General features: G+C 40.8%; 1 non-coding gene across 1 annotated transcript; it reads left to right on the top strand.

Annotated features, from left to right (window-relative positions):
- The first annotated feature begins 1,418 nt into the window (after positions 1-1,418).
- trnae-uuc (transfer RNA glutamic acid (anticodon UUC)) lies at positions 1,419-1,493 on the top strand. Its single transcript has one exon. It is a non-coding gene; the product is annotated as a tRNA-Glu (tRNA).
- Positions 1,494-6,381: the final 4,888 nt, after the last annotated feature.

Raw genomic sequence — 6,381 nt, 5'->3', positions numbered from 1 at the left:
TACTTTTCATATCTGGCTTGAATCTAAAAGTAGATTTGTTTTTAATAATCAAAAACGTGTGTTGTGCAGGATGATTGCTTTTGTGGTGTCAATTTCTGTAAATATACATGGGAAAATCTGAGTTCAAGATTGGACAGTTGTTTAACTTCCATAATGCTGTCTCCCAGATTGTACAGTGAATATCGATGCATGGTTCGTTAATCTTTAAGCATATTACACAGATGTTCTCTGGCAATATGGCTTGCTAAGCTTTACTTTATATGGGTGTGCCATTCGCCAGGCCACCATATCAACACTTACTGTCGATCCTTAGTTGACACTGAGTGTAGTGATAATATACCACCTTGATATACCATAGCGTATTTTCTGAAAATACTTCCCCAAATGTGACTGTCTGGTGAATTTCACCTGAGTGAGCCAGCAATCATCATTTTCACTGTTGTGTTTTTAAATCTCAGAAAATATAATTTGAAACCTCATTTTAAATGCAGTTTGAAGCAGCAACTTCACCATGTCCAACAATTTGATTTGCACACTTGGCTGGGAATCTGAAATAGTTGCCAAGTGATTGTTTTATGGGTTAAACATTGATACTAGTTTTGTGATAAACTATTGTGCGTGGGATAAATTGTAATATCACTTCCAAATATCATTGCCTGGCTATCACCTCTTGAGTTTGAATTGGCCAAATGTTGACATAAGGCTTTAGCGTTGTAAAATGTTTTTACAATAAAGGCTTGAGTTTTGAAATCTCTTCTGTTATCTCATTTGATATTATGGGAGATATAGATTAGATGCAGTGAATGAATAGCTGGTTTTCTATGTACATTTTCAGGATGGAGCTTCAAAATTTGCCGCCCTCAACAGCACCTTGAAAGAGAACAAAATACTGACACACAAAACACTGAAAGTAACAAAGAAGAAGGTAATCATCCCTTTATGTTTAATATTGGAATGAAACGTTCTCAAGTTGAAGCAGTTAATCTTGAAGCTTTACAAGTAAATCTGATTTATCTTTCCATAATGGTGTATCTTTGTTATAACTATGCTGTAAAGCAGTTCTCCGGGTAACTAAAGGGAAGTTATCAGCATTGCTGCTACTTAAGCCATTGAACATGTTTGGTTATATGTTTGAAGCTATAACTATGCTGCTTGTTGCATATCTATCAGTGTGTTGGGTTGTGGGTAGAATATTTCTACATTGAACGGAAGTAAATCTGCGAGGCCAGGCAGGTATGCACAAACATTTCCCATGGTCTGATGGATAAATACAACAGTCAATACAGTGTGGAGCTGAAGGAACTCAGCAGGTCAGGCAGCATGAGAGGAGCAAGAAAATCAACGTGTCAGGTCAGGACCACACTGTATTGACTCTGACTCCAACATTTGCAGTTCTTGCTGTCTTTGAGAGATGGTTAGCATCACTGGTGGTCCAGTGGTTAGGATTCGGCGCTTTCACCGCTGCGGCCTGGGTTCGATTCCCGGTCAGTGCAGCACATTTTGGGGTGGCTCAGTGGCTCAGTGGTTAGCATTGCGGCCTCACAGTGCCGGGGACCCAGGTTCGATTCCAACCTCGGGTGACTGTCTGTGTGGAGTTTGCATATTCTCCCCGTGTGTGCATGGGTTTCCTCCCGGTGCTCTGGTTTCCTCCCACAGTCCAAAGATGTGCAGGCTAGGTGGGTTGGCCATGCTGAATTGCTGGTTGTGTTCAGGGGTGTGTGAGCTGTAGGGGATGGTTCTGGGTGGGATGTTTCAAGTGGCGGTGTGAAATTGGTGAGCCGAAGGGCCTGTGTCTACACTGTGGGTAATGGAATTTAATCTCAATACAACATCTTGGCCGAAGCATTGAAATATGCCGACGCTCACAAAGGCAGAGATTCAGGTACTCATCTGGTGTTCCCTTTTTGTGTAGCAAAGGAAGAACTAAACCCGGGTTACACAATAACTCGGTTAGCCATCATGAATGAGGCAACATGACGAGAATTTTTTCAGCACTGCCCCTTGTGTCTGCGCTGGTCATAAAGCACCCACCTATTCTGATCCCATTTTGTAGAACTTAGCCCATCGCCTTCTAGGTATTCTTCATCAACATGTTGTGACACATGATGACACTTGTCTGGCAGAGGTGGAACTCAAACTCAGATTTCTGGCTCAGCGGTAGGGATGCTACCACTGAACCACAAGACCCCTTTATAGAGCTCTGATGAAGGGTCACCAGACCCAAAACATTAACACAGTTTTCTTCTTCACAAATGCTCCCAGAGCAGCTGAGCTTTTCCAGCAACTTTGTTTTTCTACCCCTTTAAAGAATTTGCATTTATTGGCGTTTTTGTCAACCCATTCAGCCAAGCTTATGACTCCATTCTGAAGGAGGTTGGACTGAACTGGGATCCCCTGCCTCAACGGTAGGTATCATTCCTACAAAATTCCACAACCCCTACCCCCACCCAGGAGTTTTGATGGCAATGGCGTTTCAAGAGTTCATCAAAATTGTTCTTCAGTGTCTCAAGGGTTCCTGCCTGGACCACCCGTTTAGGCAGTGCGTTCCAGAAACCCACCACTTCTGGGTGAAAAGTTTTTGAACAAATCCCCTCAAAATAGCCTGCTTGTTGTATTAAAACTGTAAGCCCTGATATTGATAGACAGGGAATAAAGTTTTTCCTAATGCTTAGCCAAATCCCTCAGAACTCTTTGAACCTCAACCAGGTTCCTCCTCAGTGTCTTTGTTGCAGTGAAGATTGTCCCAGCTTATTTAGCCCCTTTCTATAACTGAAATGTTCCCGCCCGAGCTGTATTAGTCAATTGGAATCAAAATTAGCTTTTGGCAGGAAGTAAGCGTGACTTTTGAAGAACATTTCTGCAACTTGAAGCTTTCATTCGGCAGTGTAGCACAGGGTAGAGTGATAGTTCTTGCTGTGTGCACTTTAATGCTCCAGACACAAAAGATACAAGTATGAACATCAGGCTCACAGATGACACAAGAATGGGAGGTGTGGTAAATAGCAAAATGCTTTAGTCTCTAGGCACACCGTGTTCTAACTGTGGCTCAACTAATTTTATTTACGTCCGCTCTTATATTCAGGCAAGTATCCAATATGGTGCTTTTACCACCTTATCCACAGGTCCTCCTGCCTTCAAGAATATGCTTATGTGCACAGCAAGGTCCTCGTGATTCTCTGTACATTCTAAAACTTCCATTTAACATGTCTTGTCCTGACTTATTTGTCCTCCCAAAACGCTTCGCCTGACACTTTTCAGGATAGAATTCTATTTGCCTCTTTTCAGGCCTTCTAACCAGCCCATGTGTGTAATCCTGGAGACGAAGGCTTTTTGCTGTTTACCACATCGCCAATTCTTGTGGCACCTGTGAACCTGCTGTTCACACTTGTAGCTTTTGTGCCTTGAAAATTCATGTACACACAACAAGAACCATCACTTTATGCTGTGGTATGCTGCTGGACGAATGCTTCAAGTTGCAAAAATGCTCTTCAAAAATCACACATAATTCCAGTCGCAAAGTCAGTTTTGGTTCCAGTTTGCCAATTCCGGTGTATCTCCTAGGCTTTTAGCTCCTTAAGCAGTCTGAGACCATTAAATTATTTCTTGGGGTCAGAAAGGTGTCCTATGAAAAGACATTGAAAAGAATTATATTCTTGAGTTTTGAAAAATAAGGGTTAACCTTACTGAGTCAAACGTTTGGAAATCAGGTGCGATAAATTGTTTCCATCTTCAGGCAAAATCACACAGTACTTAGAAAATTTCCAATCTCCAAATGATGAAGTTACACAAACATTGAGTTTGGTTGACAGTTAACAGATCAGGGATCAAAACTCCGAACTTGCCTGTCGTTTATAGATCTAACTTTGTATTCCACTGTGTAACTGTGTCAAAAATTGAGTCCGAAATTTTGATTCTAATTAGATTTAGTTGCATGATAAATGGTATAAATAAGGCATGGAGTAGTATGTTTGGGAAATATGACAGTGCGTTCACAATGGATGAAATAAATTCACCTCACTTTTCCAGGGTGTAGTTCAGGGAATTGTACCATTCCTGGGAACTTTCTTCACGGACTTAACAAAATTGGATTCGGCTTTCCCCAATTATCGTTTCGTAAGTCTGTTTTACAAGATTTGGATTCCTTATTTGCTGATGAGCACTATTGTTACAGTTTCATTGCAAGCTGCTCATAGCAATAAAAGAAACGAATAAGTATGATTAATGATACTGATGAGAATAATGTGATGCTTTGTGTTGCAAATCAAACAATATGTAAATAAAGAAACATGCAAAAGGCTTTGCAGTTGATTGAATACAGGTTTAGTTTTTCTAAAGATTGGATAAAGTGGGCATCATTTTTATTTTGTACAGGTAAATTTGTTAGCTGGACGTCACTGCCTATTGTGCAGTTGAGCAGCTGAGAATGGCATCAGCTTGGTACTGATCCATTTGAGTGGAACAAAGGGCTCTATGTAATGGCCAAAATATAAACCTGGTGGAATGATCGATCATTTGTGTTTGACCTTTGACTATTTCCTAAAATTGAAACAAGTTTACAGAGTTTGTATTTCACTGCTGATCTGTTAAATTTCATGATCTCATAGTACCATTTGACCTTTATATATATTGAATTAATTTTCTTTGTTCATGTCTATTTCTTACAGAATGGCTTGATCAACTTCGACAAGAGACGAAAGGTGATTGTACTGTGCAAAATGTTTGTAAATGCATGAAACGGGAAAAGCGTGCCTTTCAATATTGTTGTGCTTTTTCTGCTTGATGGGGAATGTTGGAAGAGTCCACAACTACATCTTAAATGTGGAGGATCACTAATAAATCCAATAAAGAAATCAGGAGAAGCTTTGTTGCTCGCAGCAGTCAGATTGCAGAAGCTGCTGCTACCAGGACAAGTTGAGAAGAATAGCAGAGATGGATTTGAGAGAAAGTTAGATGTCAGAAAGGGCACAAAGAGGCACATTAAGAATTTGGAGCATGGTGGGAGAAGTGTAGAGAGCAGCATGGAGCAGTTCAGCCAAATGGCCTGTTTTTGCACTGCTGTTATGATGCAAGTTACCTTTCAGCATTCACAACCAGGTCCAGGACCTTCCTGGTGCTCTGTGAATGAAGATGTTGTGAAATTAGTCTGGGTGCAATGGAAGCTTTTTCATTATCGAAGAGACTGAGTAAATAATCTCTCCATATTAGTTGGTATTTTCCGTCAGAAGAGAGGCATCGGTTACTTATGGAAGATCAGAAAGTGAGGGAGTGCAGCCGTTGGGGTCATCACTGACTGGGCATTTGATTCCATATTTCTGAATTTGGTAAGACCAACTTCTGAAATATCTCTGTTGCCATGGTTACTATTGAGGGTATCGTACAATCCCTATAGGGTGGAAACCGGCTATTTGGCCCAACAAGTCCACACTGACCCTCGGAAGAGCATCCCATCCAGACCCATTCCCCATGTCTAACCCACCTCACCTCAACATCCCTGGGCACTATCGACAACTTAGCATGGGAATCTACCTCCCCTGCACATCTTTGGACTGTGGGAGGAAACAGTAGCACCCAGAGGAAATCCATGCAGACGATATTTTGGTCTTGTACAGCAGCATTCAGCAGACAGCGTGAGAATATTAACATGATACAAAGTTCAATTCATTTGTTTGTCACATGGTTTTGCTGACAAAACTGTAACTTGAGGTGCCATTTTAATCTAACCTATGAATAGAATAGGTTGCAATCAGAAACAACTGACGCCGAATTGGCCAAGCTGGGCCCTGTGGTGTAAAATCAGCTGGGATGCAAAATAGGCATCCAACGCTGTGTGACTCCACTTAATGAGCACAGAGTGTCATCTGTCAAATAGCCCGTCATTTCTCATGGATGATGCTTCAAGTGTTTATTTCAACTGACCTGTTGAAAACTGGCATGCACTTTACAACTTAAAAGTAACGTTATCAACATTTGACTTTGAGAGTTCTGCCCCTCTTTACATGTCAAATCGTGACAAGGTTCAACCAAGAAGCCAATGTGATTTTAAGAAAATAGTCCAGTAACTTCTAGCGGCACATGGCCCGTAAATTTTATGATGCCGCAACTTTGAAAAATTAACTCAACATGTTCACCATCTGCCTTGGTATCAATTACGATAGACCAGCCACTTATTTTGTACTTTGCAGAATTTCTTTTGCTTGGATAAATGATCTTTCATAATGTTTCTTGCCTTCAACCTAAATCAGCTTCTGGTTCTGTGGTGAATCCCTAATACTTCTTTGAAAAAAAATCCATCATTGAATCATGAATTTGTGACCTGAAACCATCCTGGATAATCTGTACAGAAATTTATCCTTGAAAAGTCACATAAATGTTATTTATTTC

Source organism: Stegostoma tigrinum, chromosome 8, assembly GCF_030684315.1.
Source record: "Stegostoma tigrinum isolate sSteTig4 chromosome 8, sSteTig4.hap1, whole genome shotgun sequence".
NCBI classification, from domain to species: Eukaryota; Metazoa; Chordata; class Chondrichthyes; order Orectolobiformes; family Stegostomatidae; genus Stegostoma; species Stegostoma tigrinum.
This window is presented reverse-complemented; position numbering and strand designations above follow the sequence as displayed.